We start from the raw sequence: 19,259 nt of genomic DNA on the forward strand, positions 1-19,259 counted from the left end.
TCCTGCTTGCAAACTGGATGCCACATTTTAACAGCACCCCATCATTCTTATAGGCAATTTATCTTCACCAGAAACCGTCGGCTTCAGCTAAGTTAGAGCTGATGCCACACACTGACAGAGAGGGGGCAGTAATCTCCACATTGTGACAAATGCAAATGAAGGAGGGAAAGTCAAGGGAAAAAAAGGAGGGAATGATCAGGACAGGAAAGGATGGGAGAGGAATGATTCTCTTGGGAAGGGAGGGTGTTTGGGTGAAAAGCAACAGCATATGTATTGTTGGAGGCCCTGACTCGCCACCCTGGAGAGCTCCCTGTTCCCACGGTTTGCTCAACAAACAAACGCACCCCCCAACACACACACACCAGCATGCACCCGCACACAGTGGTGATGTCATTAATTAACATCAAAATAAGCATGACAGCAAGCAAGTGTGCGTGCGTCTGCCAGTGAGGCTTTGTGTGAGTGTGTGTGCAAGAGAGAGAGAGAGATGTAGAGAATGAAAAAGAAAGACACTATTGTCCATTCTGAAATAAAAAATCTCCACTGAAGCATTGTAAATGGAAAAGGCAGAAAAGTGGACCAAATTCGGTATCTTTGAGTGTGAACTTGGCTGTCACATCTTGTCAGAGCCTCACAAAACCTGATGTGCACACATTGCCCTGCCCGGCTGCAGAGATACACTGTGGCCCTGTGATTGTGAGCGCTCTTGATCAAATTCAAGTCCTTTCCTTCCTAGACCCAGAGATGCAGGGTACACTTTGTGTGTGTGTGTGTGTGTGTTTGTGTTTGTTGTCAATAACAAACAAGGTTAGAAATGGCAATGTCAGCTCCTCTTTACAATAATGTTATTGTACTTTAATAATAATAATAATATATGGGACTTTACAAAACAAAGTTACAAAGTGCTTTACATGGTTCAAAACAGGATTACAACACAAATAACTAGAATTAGACATCTTAAAATCTAAGGAAACCAACAGGAAAAAATGAAAAAACTTTAGTGTTTAGGTCATATGTAAATGTAGAACTGCTGTGTTAAAGTTTAACTGTATGCCACATTTGGATTACATCAGAGTTACTGTGCTTGCAGTCAGCCAGTCAGGCAAAACTCTTAGCAGCAGTCTTGTAGTGGCAACTGTGAATAAGCACGTCATTTTGTTGGGTTCGTTTCCTCATGAAATTTGACAACTTTTGCAACAAATATGGACAAATTCACCGCTGCCCATGTTAGTACCACTTCTGTATAAGTAGGCCTAGATGCATTATGTATAGACTGTTTACTTGGTTATGTTAATATACTGCAATGTGCACTGTGAAGAGCATGTTTTTATTACACTCAGGCTTTAGATGACTTATGTTTTGTCTCAATACATTTATGATTTCTCAGATGTTGTGAATGTCTGTACCAAATTTCAATCCAACCAGTGACTGTTAAAGACATTTCACTCAACACCACAGATGTGAACCTCCTGGCGACACTAGCAGGATGAAGGCTGAGAATTTCCAAAGTCAGTAGGAAAAAGTCTCTGGGGACCATGAATGTCTGTACAAAATTTCATTACCATACATCGAATACTTGATGATTCAAACCCTAGTATTTTCAGGCTAAAGCACAGTGATGTTTGGCTCTGCCTGGAGAAATAACTGTCCAGATTCTCAGACTGCAACCAAACATCAGCTGTATGACTACAGAGTTAAGATTGTATGCATGAAGTTTCTCTAACATAATGAATTAAACTTATTAAAAAATAAATAATTAAAATGCTGTGTGTGTGTGGCTGCCTGTGCCTGGTATTACTCACACTGTGGGGACTTGGCATAGGGTGACGACTTTGTGGTTATGGTTAAGGTTAGGGTGAATCTCCAGAAAATGAATGCACATCAATGTCAACCCCCCACTCCCCACCCCCACCTGGGAGGAATGAAATGAAAGTGTGTGTGAGAAAGTGCGTGCTGTGTGTGCCAGCTCTGTGTCCTTCACGTTTTCGGCACGACATGGATCATTGTCTGGACTTTCATTAGAGATCATTAGGCTTTTTTGCAGAGTGGGCCTCACTAAGCTCTGGTCAGGCAGTGAACCAGGCTGGGGCTGAGATTATTGTTGATCGTGCAGCCACGTCAAAGTTCGCACAGATAATTGCTACGATTTGATCTAGAATAGCTGAATGGAAACCTTGTTAATTACAGGCTTTGATTTGGACACAAAGAGAAGAGAAATGTTGTGTGCGTTGTTGTCCTGAACAGATATCTCCTCTCAGGACTTTATGGATCTGCAGAGTTTGAAAGTTTATTGTGTCATAAACTTTGATGCTGTTCTTGTTTCACAACGAGTCTTATCTCTGCTTTTGGAGAAAATAACCATGTGCGCCCCATCTGGATTGGTCAGTGTACAGATGTTGTTCTTTTTCAGCACTGGTGCTGCTGTTTAAATAGAATTTCACTCATATACTGTACCATGTGATGTGCATATGCAGTATTTACACCCCTTTATGTACCTCCCACCTGCTTTGGGCTAGGAACTACTGTAGAGTCACAACTTAGGAAACAACTTCAAAATATTTTATTGTGCAGTAGATACATTTTTTCATCCAGATGTATCATAGAGTCTTTTATAGAAACAACTGTCTGAGTTGTTGATAGATTGTCAGAGAGCTCTGGTTTGCTCCATGACTTGACTGCACTGTTCTGTATAAGCCTAGTTTAACTCCAGACTCACTCGCAGATGGTTAAATTGAATGTAGATGAATGTTACACTATGGCAGAATGTTTATATTGCTTATAACTAAATGAAACTAGAGGTTTTGAGTGTATCAGCATGGGCGATGGCAGAGAAGCCGGTGTGAAATCATGACTTTAAATAATGAAGTTGAATAACTGGTCACCTGGAGCGCTCCCTGTGTGTATATATTCAACATGGTCATGTTTCTCTGTGTGCAGAGGTGACTGCAGGTAATATGACAGTAATATTTCCAGCAGGTGGTGCCACAGTGACAGCGACACAGTCTGGTCAGACATATTTTCTTTCTTTCTGTTTGCTTTGTTTAATGTACTCTACTTACTTAGGCTATAAATTTGAAGTAGCAATGAATGTGTCTTCCCTTGTCTCCTCATCTGTTCAGAGAAGGTGACTGGTCTTCTCTATTTTTCCAGGATGTTCACATACATTCACACCTCTGCCACGTGGTGATCGTCAAATATGAAGACAACCGGCCAAACCTGCCTCTCTAAACACAACTAGTCACACGTAACTAGTTTGTAATTAAAATACAAAATAAATTGTATTCAGAAAGCTTAGAATAATATGTATTCTGTTGCTTTGAACCTTTTCGCGGTGCAGGAACGCTGTCTTTTGGCATATTTCCAGGCAACGTGGGTTGGCAAAGCCACTGGGACAAATTTGAGTGGGTAGGATAGGTACCAAGGAGCTGTTGCTACATCTAGAGAGGCTCCGTTCATTTGTCAGCATATGTTGTGTTTGATCAGATCTTTTGTTTGACTGAGGGCTTTGCTTAGGGCCTGTTCAGTAGGTTACATGTATCAGCAGTAATATATTATGTAACTGTATGTTGAGGAACATTTAATAAAAACTTTGATAATAATAAGTGTCGACAGTTATGAGCATTACACTGTCTGGTTTAAATTTATTTTAGGAGTTTTCAGTTCAGTTCAGATATTAGAACCCTACCAAAACGTGGACTCTCACATTGTGTAATACATAAGATGTCATTGTTTTCTTGTCTTTATAATAATAAAAAAAAACATCATTTAAAAAAAGACAGTTTTATTATTTAATCCGCTGCTTTGCTCTTTGTATCTGCAGAGCATCTTCAACCCAATCTCAGAAACTGTTTTTGTAATGGTTAGTGGTGCTGATCTTCAAGCAGTCATAATAATTCTCAGTCATTTCTTGATTGAATTTGCCGTAGTAATGCAGTAAGGTTTGATCTTAAAGGTGCTGATCTTCCTGAAAGCTAGAGTGATGCTGCTGTATTAGTGAAAATTCCCCTTTATTTACGGTTCTTGTCAAATGCAGTAGAGTTTACATACCTGTTTATAGCTTCAGTTAGTCTTGTTATATTGACAGCCCTGTTAAAGGTCTCACATAGCTGGAAAAGAGATATATATATATATCTGATGTGATGTTTGATGCGTATTCACTCAAAATCCAAAATAATATTTCAGCTATATTGTTTTTCAGACTTTCCCTGCTTTATTTTTGTTTGAGTTTATCACCTTTTAAACTGCCCTTACCCCACATACAGCACAAACTCATTAATAAGCTGGACCTAATATTTTGTGAATTTAATTAGGTATGAAGCTGCTAGAAACTGAAAACACAAGACAAATGACACAGGCACTTTGACAATATACAATTACAGTTTTGTTTTGAGATAATTGCTCAGAATATTGTAAAAAAAATATCTTTGGCTATTGTTACACACAAATGCAGCATAAAAATATAAGAAACACAATTTCTAATATAACTTGTACTTTTAGATTTATCCCAACTTCTATTTGTATTCTAGTAAAACCGCTAAAATATCTTCAGTTTATTCCTGAGTGAAAGCTGCACATCAGCACTTCCAACTGGTTTTCTCAGTTTATCTATACATGATATGTAAATGAAGTTATGTCACTAGAAATAAAACATATTCACTGTCTTCAGTGCAGACTCCACATTACTGGACCTAGACCTGCCACTTGCGATGCATTTAAGACAGCTTGAGTCTGTTCCACCAAGTTGTTCTTCAGCTATCTACCCTTGATGAGATTTTTCCTCTTTCTTCTAAATCAAAAGACTGAATAATAATAGGAAAAACCTTTTTCAAATGGCATGGAATCGAGGCTCATTTAGCTGCTGAAAAGGAACTTGTAGCCCCTTAAATTTGCCATATAAGGAGTAGTGCTGATGAGGCGAGAAGCACAGAATGTCTAAAACAAACTGTAGAGGGGCTCCAGCAAAACAGCCAGGGGCTTAAGATATATTAAATTACCATGATTGGGATTTAAGGCATGGTTAAAGGCTGTTTGAGAGGCTGGGGAGCCTCAGTGCAGAGCTATTCATGTCTGGGGAGCTGGGTCAATAGGTTGGGGAAGTTCACAGGACCTGATTCTATTCTTATGCAAACGCAGAGTACAAGATCTAAAGCTCACTGAGCTGGAAGATATAAATAAGTGGACAATCATCTGCAGCCCTCCACAGATGCAGGCCTGGTCTACAGCTGCATCATTCATGAGGCAGAGCACCAACGTCTGAGTGCAGCCTGAACGTCTTACGACCAAATGCATGATGATGTTACCAACTGCCACATTTTGACAGTTCCGATAAACAAATATGGGCTAAATTCAGTCCTGTCTCCTGAACAATATTGCCTATAATCCAGATTTTGGAGTTTGGCAGTGTAACAAATGAAATGCCATTATAAGTACAACTTTATTTATGTATAATAGTTCCTACAAGGGTACTTGGCTCTGCAGCACTGCCTTGAAATTAATTTCTCAGCTTTCGTGAATAATGCAACCTCCAGTGACTCTTAACACAATAGACAACATTTATCTCTTTCTGATGACAAGTAGAAACTCTGAGCAGAATTAATGAGTGAATACACCCTGAGTGCTGTGAGAGCGAGCACCTGCTGCCAGCAGCTCAGGAGTTGGTCTGGTCAGCTCTGTGTCAAACAGTTTCTCATGCATCACTCGCACTTAACAGCACCACAGGGAAAGTGTTATTTCTCCACATGGTTTCTTTATTTTCTCTCTCTCTCTCTTTTTTTACAGATTATTTTTAACATCTCACTTGTAGTGAAAGAATTGGCAGCTCAGAGCCATAGTTGTAAAATAATGCACTGATACTTCAATGTGACAAAATCAAAAATAAGCAGAAGCTATATATGTTGATACCTGGCTGCAAAGATTTCCTTACATTCAGCCACAAGATCTCATGAGTGTGAGCACTGATGTGTGGGCAACATGGTCTGGCTTGCAGTTAACTTTCCAGGTCATGTTCGATAGAGTTGAGGTCAGGGTTCTGCAGACCAGTTACGTTGTTTCACACAAAAAACGCAGTCTCTTTGGACAGGGACATCCTCATGTCTTCCCCAAACTGCTGCTGAGCAGAGGTACTGTCTGAGGTGTCTTTACATGCTGCAATAATAAGTGGACATAAAAGGAGAAACCACAAATTTAAGCCAAAAATGGCCAAGTGCGAATAGGCAGGTTTTAGCCGTATGTTGTATTACGATACAACCACAAACAAAGAAATTTAATGTTGTTCGAGGACAAAAACATAATCAAAATGTAAAAACTTTATGTTCCTCCAAGTTTATAGTATTTCAAGGAATTCTGATAGTGAATACTTGCATTTATGTATAGGTTTGTGATGACATGACCTTTGACTCTTCTAAAAGGCCCCAGGGGCACAGTTAATGGGGCGACTGTGGTTCACGAGGCAGAGCGGGTAGTCTCCTAACTGAAGGATTAGCTGTTCCAGTGCACATGTTGATGTGTTCTTGAGCAAGACACTGAACCCCAAGTTGCTCCCGGTGGCTGTCCTACTGGTGTGTGAATGTGTGTGTGAACAGGTGAAAAGGCATGGTGTGAGAGTGCTTAGGGTGTGCTGCAATGCATTGAAAAGCGCTATGCAAGTACAAGTCCATTTACCATTTAATACATCACTGTGTTGGTCTTTGGTTCTTCTTACCATTGCTACCTCTGAGAGACGAGACAGTCCAAGTAACTTCAAAGCAGTGCTGATTTATTCAAAGGATCACAGGTAAAATTAACATTACATGCTCAGGTATCTTGCACCTCCAACCTGCACGCAGGCAGATGTAAGATGAAAGACCCTGAACCCACCAGGCCTATACATTATATCCCCTCGGTTGGGCTAGCCCCATACTACACAGAAACGTCAACCGAGACGTCCCTGTTGCCAGCTTTGCAGCTGGCCATAGCAGTAGTCAAAACATGAAGCAAATCAATGTGTGTGTGTCTGTTGATTAAGTGGTGTGTAGCTAAAAACATTCTCATGACCTCTAGTAACATGTTGTGACTTAAACATAAGAACATATTATGGCTAAGGCTACAGTTATACACGTCATAATAATAATATTAAACACCCTGTCTGCTGACAGTCATCAACTCTTCTTTCTAGTTATCCTTGACCAGATGTACCCTGTAGAAACTCATAAGCATGACTAAGCATTTAACAGTCTAACTAGACATCCTCTCTCCACTAAACATTTCTAATACATAAAGTATCTATCCAATATCTATCTGACTAAAAATACCTAACAACTGACAACATCTTTTTGTCTTTGAGAGGGTGAAATAAGACCTTATCCTATTATAGAGTATACGTATACATAAACTTTCATGGTACCAGGACGCTGGATGGTTTTTATCTATGATTTTAAATATAGAGGGTAGCCAAAACACAGAAGTGGAAAAGCACTGACATGTGGCTGATTTCTGGTGGCAGACTTCTTGTGAGAGCTGTGGGTTCATGGAGTTGTCATAAAAAATGTCCTATGATTTATATTAATGAAGATGAAACGCAACAGCATCTCTTAATGGACTGCTATAAAGCTCAGGAGGACGGGGCTTTATTAAAATGTCTCAGAATCATGTTTGACCTGAATTATAACTTCGTCATGGTCTACTAGAAGAAAAGATACCACACAAACACTGTGTCCAGTCAGACTGTGGAACGTGCAGGACATCCTACCTTTGTTAATGTTAAACTTATTAAAATTCAATTAAAATATATTAAATAGAAGGGAAAAAGCAAAGCAAGCAAATGTCATCAAGCAACGAAATGTGACAGGGACACACTAGGGGAGCGCACACGTGTCTGTGTACTTGTGTCAGGTCAAGTTGTGTCCCAGGAGAGCGAGAGGTCATGACCCTTCTGTCCAGCAGCAGATTGATGCTCTCCGGACATGAGGTCTTCACACTGTGGGAGCCATTTTACTGATCTTCAATAAATAAAATACACAAACAGGCTGCATATACGGCTGTGGGTTTGTGAGTATCATTTATGTTACTGAATAGTAACGTTTACCCCGCACAATAGCTGCTTTTTAAAATCTTCATTTGCGATTATGTGGTGAGTTTATTAGATGAGATGAGAGAAATAAAAATAGCTGATGTGGACAAGCCATTAGATCACTGTCGTAATATCCTATATAAAAATTATAGGCTATATCTATATTTATGTTCTTTTTAACACAAATGACATAACACTGTTATGCAGATTCTCAGAGAATTTGTCGAGACATGGGAAGTGAACATATTAAACTTTAAAAACACTGTATAGAGAGATAGGTCACATTATTAAACCACCATTGTTGTCTGTTTGGCAGCTGATGAACATTTTTATATTATCACTTTTTGTGATCTTTGCCGTTTTTCTCCTTTTGCCAGTGCTCTAATTTTTTCAATTGTTATTATCAGATATGAATCCAGTCAAAATAAACAAATGTTTCCCTACTTGTCCCACCATGATCTAATGTTTTTACTGAGTTTGTGGCAAAATAGCACAAAAATAGCCCTACAATGCAACAAGGAAGCCACTTTGTTACTGACCAGATGTTTCTGTGCTTGTTTTTGACAAAGAACTGACTTTATCCGCTGTTTCAACAGCATGAATAAAAACACAATAACACAATCATCACGTCTCCAAGAATGATTTTATTAAATAATAACAAAACACATTTCATTCAGTTTGTTCTGATAAATTCAAATGCCAAGTATATGAATGAAATTAACACCCTTCCAATATTTTGTTTTTAATGCCTTCAACTAATAATCCAGCTGCTAAAAATGCCAGCTGGGACAAAATTCAAAGATGACATTTCAGTTAAAGTCCATCAGCATTTTTGTTCATTTTTCAGAAATCAGCCTAAAATCTCTAAAATAAAAAAACACTCAAATACAAGTATGAAGAAATATCTTTTAAAGTATGAAAAATCACTCTTAAAACGACTGTTTTTATGCAGAGTACTGGTGACAGACTAGAATTTTTTTTATCAACTGTGGTTAAAACTGTACTGAGTTATTACACTTGACATGCAGGAGAGAATATTTCCTAGCAGTCTCCTAATTGCACAGAGACAAAAGCCCATGTCCTGTTCGATGAATCCATGTAATTAACACAGTGACACAAGCTCTGAAGATCCTCCACAACATGGTGGCAGCACCATCATTATCGTGGTCCTTTTCTAAAGAAAAACAAAGACAAAAACAAAACATAATACAGTGAACTCAGCATTTGAACATGATGATTAAATGATGTCAAGTGGACCACTCTGAACATTTACATTCTTCTCCCACTGGTTGCATCATTTCAGCATATGTAACTCTTGTCAAATGAAATTCGATGTGAGATCATGTTCAGCCCTGCGGCCATGCTGCTGCCGGATTCACCAAATTATATATAAAGAGGTTCCTGGACAATTTAATCCCACTGGGAGACATGGCAAGACTCTTTCTTTGCCAATTTTCACCCTCTCTCTTATTCAACCCTCCTCTTTCTTCCCGAGTTCCACAATACTGGATCGTGCTTTCTTTTTTTTATGTCTCCTTATATCTTTTCTCAGCGTGGCTGCCACCCCAAGCCCCTTGGACAGCATGCAGTTTATGCAAATTACCAGCCTTTCATGCTCAAAGTTGAATGAGACCTCAACAAAATCTCTGTCTTCCTCCTCCACACTAACACACAGACACACACACACACAGAGATGTGTTTTCATCACTTCAGGGGACATTACATTGACACATTGACTTACATTCATTTGCTGGAGCCTCACCCTAGCCCTAACCATGACCTCTACTTCCCTAACACCATAACCTCGTCCTAACCTTAAACCAAGTCATCACCCTAAAATGTAATGATTTACATTTTGGGGACTTGCTAATAGTCCCCATAAGGATGTCGGGTTCCCACAGTGTGACTGTGTAAACAGATGATACCAGAGGACATACACACAGTGATTCTGTCTGAAAATGCCATCATCCTCCTCCTCACACCTTTTTTTAAATATTTGAAATCTTTTACTTGAATACACTATGCAGATGTTGGCCGTGAGAAGAGAGGAATGAGTGTGTGTGTGCACACACCTGGCAATACTCACACTGTGGAGATTGAAACTACTGTGGGGACTCGGCCTTCTTCATGTAAATCATGATGTTTTATAGGGTGATGACTTGGTTAGGGTGAGGTGTAGGCTTAGTCCCAGCCAGCAATGAAAACAAATGTGTGTATATATACTGTACTGAGGACCAGTTTGAGTTTTAAATATGGGAGTGAGGACATTTTGGGAAAGTGAAAACATTTTGGCCACTCCTCACTTTCTCTTTTGGCTGTTTAAAGGTTATATGCTTGTTTTAGGGTTCAGGTTATAATTAGGCTTAGGATAAGGGTTAGGATGTGATGATTAGGGTAAAGGCCAAGGGGATATGTCAGTGAGTGTCCTCACAAAGCAGTACAAATGTATGTGTGGGAGGGAGGATGGTGGCTGGAAGTGTAGGCGAAGAGTGATGTTAAGTGGCGGAAGGCTGCAAGGTTGGACACAAAAATTAGGGGAATAGTAGGAGGAGGTTGAAAGAGGGGTGCAGGGTGTGTGTGTGAGGATGATGAATGTGAAATTCCTGGTGTTCCCAGGGTCCTGGTGGATGTCTGAAAGGCTTTTTTTGGGGGGGGGACTATGCCCAGCTGTTGGGGGAACCTAAGTTTCTCTCTCTCTCTCTGACAGGTTGTCCTTTTCACCAGCACATAGCCGGGCCATCCAGCCTGCTTCCAATAGCAACGCCACAGCCCCTAATGCCATGCAGTCACAGGGGGAGGGGGAGTTTAACAGGGGTGAATGAAGACTCGAGACATTTCTACATTCTCCTGTGAACTTGAACTTGACTGACTTGTCTGGGCGACTGGCGGGGGAGAATGGAAATCAATTTATTAGAGACTGTGGTCTGCGATGTAGTTCCTGACCTTTTTCATAAATTTGATCATTTCATATGTTAAAAATCTGATCTGTAAACAAGTGTTTGTCTTGATTTGAAGGGTAATATAGATAATAATAATAGTGGTAACAGTGTGTTGATTTTCTCCTGAGGATTTGTTTTGTTAGATGAAGAAATAAAAATAAACATGTCATTGCAATTTCATTATTATAAAATGTTCTGTTGTAATGAAACAAAAACAAAAACAAACAAATAAATAAATAAATAGGTTTTTAAAACTTCTACTACTACTACCGGTAAGAATATGAAAAATGTAATATTTAATAATATGCACACAATCTGCTTTTGATTTCTCTAATTTTGTCACACACTATGCTGAGTAGTAACGCTGAGTTTCAGAAGGATCTTTGAGACAGTTGAGATAAAGACTGTGAGGAGCTGCAGCTCAATAATAATGTGGATAATAGTTTTAACATTCAGTGTTTATCTCCATCTATTAGCCTCAGCATTGGTGTGACGTGCCTCTTGCTCCAGCCTAAAGCCAATGAATGGCGGCCGGTCCACATCAGTGGTCTTAGCTGCTCAGACCCACTCGGCCATGGGAAAAAGGAGCTGTGAAAGGTCCCCTGCCGCTGTTACAAAGCCATGAACAAGCCATAGCAGGATAATCGTTTTTATCCCCAGATTATGGATCGCAGCTGTGGTCTCCTTGTGGGAGGGAAAGGGCTGCAGGGGTGTAAAAAATACAGTACACTGTCAAGCATTCAGGACTGCCTGATTATACAGGTTCTGGTTTTGAGATATGAAACCATCCTGTTGGGACCAGGAAGGCAATCCCTTGGCTTTATATGGGTGAGAGCAAGGTCTTATGGAAGAAACCAAAACAGCTGATACAGTGAATGACACCTGGTGATGAAGGCGTCACTGTCCATCAGCACACCGACAGAGCCAATCAGAGGCCGGTCTGCGTTGTACTTGAATATCTTTGTCTGTTAACATGCTGCCTGCCTCTGACACATGGCAACAGGGACAGATACTCTAACCCCCCAAAAAGACATGTGCCCAACATCTCTCTCAAAGTCTTCCGACACTCTTACAACCAAACCTAGATCTTGCATATGTATATGCATGTGTCTCTGTCTTATTCTTCTGATGCTGCCTGTTTAAACATTACATTAAACTGTATTGTGGGCAATCAAAAAAAACTCCTCTTTAGCCTCTGTTTTATTTGTTCAGACAGCACTCACCAATAGCTCTTAGATTCATCCTATCAGTCATAAAAGAAGAACTATTTGCTAATAGTTTACTAATGAAACTGAAAGGAGGCTGCATCTCTTTTAGTGGAAACAAACTGGATTTGGGGGATTTTGAGCGATCTGGATCCAGAATATGTATGATGTAATTATTCTTATTGTTTGACCACACATAAAGAAAACATTTGCGTTTTCATCTCGTGTCTTCTTCCTTCAGTTGTATGCATAACACCATGTTTGTGTTACATCTATGGTTTTGTATTTGTCTCTTGTCTAGGCCCCATATTACATAAAATGTGCTTTGGGATTTCTTATTTGTTATTGTTGTTTTTTTAATAGTGAGATCAGTGTGTTGTGTGGGTTGTTTACGTCATAATAAAACCATACTAGATGTTAGGGAGGCTACATCTCTACAAAGCGGAGAACTGTGAATGAAGAAGGATACACATTTGACACAATGGCCACATTCTTTTTCATTAACATTAGCTCTGGCATGAGACCAGACAGTCATACACGCCCATACACTGTGAGATATAGAGGCAGGAAGACAAAAGGCCAGCTTTTCCAGGAGACACTCTTATGGCTGCAGTGCTAATGCAGGCATCTGCCACCGTCTAGTCTGGAGCGTTGTTCCCCCCTGTGCTCAGTGTTTACTGCAGCAGCCTCTCGCTTATACATTGTTGGGGAAAAGAGGTGGCAGACCTTTATTAAGTGCTTCTTTCACAAAGCAGCCATTGTTGAGTGAAGCCAGAATCAGAATGATAATGTGGACTCTGGCTGATGTTTACCAACAAGTTTCCTGCCACTGGCAGTGGTCAGTGCCAATCTGCAGCCTGTGGGAGGGATGCACTGGGTTTGTGCATCAAAGGGGGAAAAACACCATAAGTGCATATTGCAGGTCACTTTGTGTTTGTCCTTAATGTAAATCAGACTAAAAAACCAACAATGATCTTACAGTTTACAGCAGATTAACTATGAACAAATAAGTTCTTGTGCGCTGACTGAATGCCAAAAGGAATGAGGAGGAAAACGGATGTCAATTTTTTTTTATCATCAAAAAATAAAGAAAAAAGATAAAAAGAAAATAAACTGTTTTAACCATTTAACTATTAGCCTCCCTGCTTCACAATCTCTGCAGCCTTCAAAATGCTTAAGTCTTTTGTGGCAAATAAATAAACATACATACTATATGTTATAGTTGATTTTTTTCAGCAGCTCTGGTTTAAAATCTTTTCTGGTGTTTTTTTTTATTTTATTACATAATGATGATATTAATTCACATCTACAAATTGTACAGAATCTCTTTCTCTCTCTCACACACACACAAATCTTCCAAATGAAACCTTTTTGGTGATTTACACATGTACTGGGTATTTTCCTGTATGAGCTCATGTTATCACCCGGCTTCACACATGGCCCCTCCCCCAAGCTGCGTGTCTAATTACAGTCTGGTTTCTAATAAAGGAACAGTTCCCCCTTTATTTTTCAAGCCATGGCACTGGCTATTAAAAACAGTGATGTCCTTTTATATGATTTTTAAAGAAACTTTACAAAAGTCTTTGTTACATACATCACATTTGGCTCACTGAAGATAGTCAGCCGATAACAGAATGTCACCGTTCACATTGTGTGTGATTAGTGGGCTTTTATGAGCTGGATGCAGCATTTTTTTGGCACACTATATTTAAACTGCAATACTTTTAAGTCAAAAATAGAGGATTTGGTCTTTTTTCTGCCTGAATTTAAATCCTTGCTATATGGAAAATTCTTTAAAACAACATGTACTGGAACATCACATTGAACAAGTTAAACAATGGTGCATGAGGGGACTTTGACTCCAAATCTCTACAGTCTAGCCATGTGGCCCTGGTTGGATGGTTTCATGGGTGAATACACTGAACAATTCTGTGTTTATCTGCCTTGTTATGCTAGTGAAGCATTTGAGGTGTCGTTTAAATATCAGGACGAAACAGGCCTAACAAATATTTAAGGCAAACAGAATTCGGACAGATGAGCATAATATAAAACAGTCCATTTTACCCATCCATAATTTAGTCATATACACTTTGGTGGTGTTGTCCAGACACGCACGCAGACAACAGTGGGGGGGTGGGGGGTGCACCTGCTGGTGCTGCTGCGCCTTTAAATACTCTCTCTGCTCTCCTCGTTTCTATGCAATTATGTTAATATGCAGAGCTTGTCTGTGTCCTATTCATTATCGACTGGAATTGCATGATTGTTTCCTGCCCTTTCCACCTTTTTTTAGGCCTGCGTTGTGCCACAGCGATGGCCTGGTGGAGAGACCAGCTTGATGTCGGATAACGACTTTCTGCAAAAAGGGATTATATTTGCAGCAGTTTCCTGTATGGGGGGGTTAATCACACTGCGGATAAAACAGAGATGCCTGTAAGTAAGCCTGGTATAAAATATCCCAGCTAAAATGTCAACAAAACGAGGTTCGTTTCGTTTTTTCTGGGCTATATTTAATTGTAGTGAACTGTGAGTCCGCTCATGGACCTGAGTTTCAGGCTGTCTGTAAATCTAATCTCCTCTGTTCATCAGCATCACAGGAGGAAACAGAGGGTCGTCGCCGGAGGATAAACAATTGAAGACTGATGCAAGAGGGAGGGAGTTGTTTTTAATGTGCAGTGTTTACATTTACTGGAAAAAGCACAAACGGACAGATGTTTCATGTGCATGCATTTTTAGGTAAATAAAGGTAAGTTACGTTTGTGCTTTTTATCTACTAATGTTTATTAATGAATGAACTCTTTTTGGGAAAGGGACCAGATACAAGGCCTTCATCTCCAGTCTGACTATCACCTCCTCCGCTGCTCGTCCCAGCAGTTTCTTAAATATAAGGTTGTAAAATGATCCAGATTTCTTTCAGTCTCCACTGTTCATGAACAAATTGACTTTGCTGTATCTCTTTTACACCTATAAATAATAAATAATACTTAATGCATTAATTAACACGAAGGTTTGTTAGAGCAGCAGGTTTACAGTCTCAACCAAGAGGTCCCATATTATCATTCATTCATTTATTCATTTATTTATGTATTCGTTTATTAATTAATGTATCTAAATATTTGGTTTAAGTCATTTTATTCGAATAGAATCTGGATCATTTCTGTAAATGTGAGCTAACACTATAGCAATACTTTGGATTATTTAACTGAGAAACGTTTTTAAATGAACAAATGCACATGTATTGTACAGAAGCATTTACAAGCATAAAAGTGTTGTTAAATTTTTTAATACATTTCACCTGCCTAGTCCACCCCCATTAAAATTACAGCTCTTTCTGTTTGCCCTTTTTATTTGGGGGTCTGGTTTTAGTGGGTCTGACAAGAGGTGTTCAGCTTATCTTATAATGTGAAGAGTGCTTACCAACTCTTTCTGTTCTACAATGTGTTGATTTTTGTACTTGATTTAACTAATTAGACTTGCAGGACGTTTTACCTGTGATGATTATTCCCCCATCAGTGGGGGCTCAGAGCTGCCAGGTGTACAGGAATGTAGCTGCAGCTTTAATTTACTCAAATGTCATGAGATTGTCTACCACTGAAACCCTGATTTATTCAGTTCAATTACTGTAGCAGTTATACATACACTGCGTCACTGATTGACCTTTAAAAGGCCTCACTAATTAGCCACATCTCTGGTTAGTGAGATCACCGGAGATGAGATGAGTAATAAGACAGTGCTGATTGGGGTCTGATAGACAGCCAACGACGGACCAATTAATGCAGCCTTGCTATGTGCCAACACAACCATTTTAGAGGCAGCAGGCAAACTCCGTCAAGATGGCTTCCATACAGACAACATGATGTTCTCGCAGTGAAGGAGGGTGAGCCCTCAGCTGCACAGTCCTACATGTGGCCCCTGCACAGTCCCTTTGTACTAAAGATGGCAGAGCGGCAGTTAGAGGGTTTTTGCCTTTGTAAAATTATTGGAAATATGCTTGTACACTGAATAAAGTCTGATATTAAATTTAAAACTCTGTAGCAATCAAAGTAAAATGATGTATTTAGTATCACTGCAAAGGTAAAGAACTATGCATCATTGTGATAATAGAAATTATGGCTTTTCATGCTGGCAAATGGGGGGTTTTGGCCTAATTTATTGAATTTCTAAAACCGCAAAACAACCCTAACCTAATGTTTTAAAAAAAATGTATTTTAATTTTAATTTAAACATGCATGAGTTCAGTCAGGGATATGTGGTGTGTTACTTCTTTAACAGCTGGAACTGTTTAAAATCTGCTCCTTGGTTCCTTACAAAGTTTTACAAATTTTACAGCATGGTGCCACATATATTGTATTCTTCCACTTGCTTTGCATCATTTCCAGCGCCACAGTGAAGACACCTGTTCTGATACAATTATTTAAGATTTAAAAAAAATGTATTAATGAAAACTCTGTTTCATTTCTGTTTCCAATTGAAATGGAAGATTCAAGTTTTACCATCTAATGCTTGATTAATTTCAGTGAAAGCAATGAAAAGTGCCCAAACCAATTTCCTAAAGCCCATGATGATGTCTTCAAATTGCTGTTTTATAACACCAAAAATCTAAAGTCAATTTACCATCACATAAGATAAAGAAAAGCTACAAACCCTCACAAAGAAGAAACTTGAACTTATACAAATGATCAATTATATCAATTATAAAATTGTTTATGAGTTGATCTATTCATAAATTGATAGCTCTATTTGTGACAATAAAACCCAGTAGCTTTTTTTTTTATTTTTTTTTTTACAAAAGGTTAAATTCATTTACATCTTAAGTTTAATAACCTATTTAGTTTGTCACAACCTACCTGCAGACACTTCATATCCTCTTCTATCTGTGTTTTCTTTGAGTTTCATTTCATTGACGATGTTGAGGATTTGGAGGTCATTCCTACTTTCGGTTATCTAGCTTTATGATGGATGATTAACACTCATACAGCTAGATAACCAAAGAAAGGAACAGGCTCTGCTGTTTGCTACAAGAACCAAAGGGAAATCTGAGGCTGGGAACAAAGAAAATTATGGAGTTAATGCATAATTACAGCCACAACTGGGTTTTTGATCAATAACAGAAAGTCTACCTTAAAATTGCTTTTATAAAGATTCTTTAACCAAATAAACTCTTTTTTTTTTTTTTTTGCTTTTCAATCAAATAAAAATTGTTTTCATCATTTAAATACATGTTTGTTTTGGGAACCTAAAATGCATGAATTTCTTTGGCAGGCTGAAGGACCATGTGGATGAGCTCTAATTAATTTCCATTCTGAGCAACTACCAATGAAAAAAGGGAGATGTGGTGACATACTGTACAGTATGCAGCTTTTAACAAACTTTAATTTGCCACTTAAAAAAAGATCAAAGATTTTTTTTATTTGTCAATTCACTATATAAGACATACAGAAAAATCTAAATACTGTTTCTCTCTCACCTAATATTGAATGTCATACAATTTAAGAAACTAAAATAGAATAAAAGTAGAACAAACACATAATAAATAGAATATGAAAACTGAATTTAAGTATTTAGGATAAACTAAATGGTACAATCTAATAGGCTATGAAGAAACTCAAACCCATGGCAAACAGTGACAGTAGTGCATAAAGTGTATATAACATGCAGTCTAGGCTGCCACACATTTTAAATACACCCTATAGCCAAGAAACTCCTCTTGCTTTAACATTTTAATCAGCTTCACATTATGTTTTTGATCAAAGTTCAACCTTTAGAGTTTTTGTTTAGGAATCACTATCTTAAAAATTACTAAATGTATAAAACTGTGCAAACCTTTGGGATGTGGGCTGTCAGAGAACACGTAGGCCAAAGTATTTATGCCTTGTTATACTTCCCTTAATATTTTACATTAATCTTTTTTGTGTGAATGTTAGTGCTGCATTACTGTCACGAATAATAATAGATCACGAGTCTGACACTGGTTTAATGAATCCTGAAACTGTTTGTATATTTTTCCTCCAAATAAATATTGTTATACTTGAAAAACCAGACAATTTGTCATCCTGCCTTTCCGTATTTATAATATAATCTATATATTAACCCAAAATAAACTCATGATGAACTCACGCTTCTCGTGGTCATTACGTCTGACGTCAGTGGTTTTAATTGGGAAATAGACGCACTAACAAGACATGCGTCACTTTGTATATCTAGATGAAAATAAATTTAAATACACTCATAATAGCTTTTTAAAATAAATATATTCATAAGACAACAGGTCTGAGACTGTGTCTAAGATGTGTCTGTCGTAATTTTTAGACAAGTAAGATAATCCTAAAACTATAGGTGTGAAGTTGGTTATATTCTAGCGGGTTTGTGAGTGCCTCTTGATAAACCAGAACAGGCCAGAACAACTTGACTTCAGTGTCACAATAAATGGTCTAACGTTGTCTTTGTACACAACTATTCATAGCTTATACATTTACACTATGAGAAATGTGAATTGGTCTAATTGGCGATGTGTGGTTTTGACCACGGGCCCTATTTTAAACATCATACTTGAGTATAATGCAGAATCTGTACCATCCTGTGCCTAAAACATGTCTAATTGGCCAATGCATCTGCAGACTGAGAATGAGATGCATTATTTAAAAGACGCCTGAGCAGGTCTGTGGAAACTAATGAGAGACCACGGAATCCAAAAGACTCACTTTCCATTGTGCAGGACGGCTCCTGCAACCAAAGCGGCTGAAAAACATCCACATGTGGGAACAAGCACGGTCGGTGTAGCATCACTTTGGCTCCAGATGTGCAGGGCACGAGCTTCCGTGCGACCAAACAGGTGAGCGCGTGGATCAGATCGATACATCCCACAACATCTGCCGACTCTGGCTGCGATGAGAGCTCCTTGTTGTATTATGTATTTGTATCCGTGATCAGAAGGCTCCCAGGTCCTTGCTGATTCCCGTCAGACGAACAGAGATGTGGGGTGCTCTGCCACACAAACAAGCCTTTTGTCCGCTCTGTGTGAATGTGTTTTTCCTCAGTCCGCGGTCCTGAGGCTGTGTTGCGACCCCCGAG

The 19,259-nt window shown here is 38.9% G+C and overlaps 1 long non-coding RNA gene across 1 annotated transcript; it reads right to left on the reverse strand.

Annotated features, from left to right (window-relative positions):
• Positions 1–8,683: 8,683 nt before the first annotated feature.
• LOC109966071 (uncharacterized) lies at positions 8,684–19,259 on the reverse strand. Its single transcript, XR_002275719.1, has 3 exons — positions 18,890–19,259; positions 17,036–17,230; positions 8,684–9,221 (listed from the first exon to the last, which is right to left on the reverse strand). It is a non-coding gene; the product is annotated as an uncharacterized LOC109966071 (long non-coding RNA).

The sequence above is a fragment of the Monopterus albus genome, unplaced genomic scaffold, assembly GCF_001952655.1.
Source record: "Monopterus albus unplaced genomic scaffold, M_albus_1.0 scaffold4.1, whole genome shotgun sequence".
Lineage (NCBI taxonomy): Eukaryota > Metazoa > Chordata > Actinopteri > Synbranchiformes > Synbranchidae > Monopterus > Monopterus albus.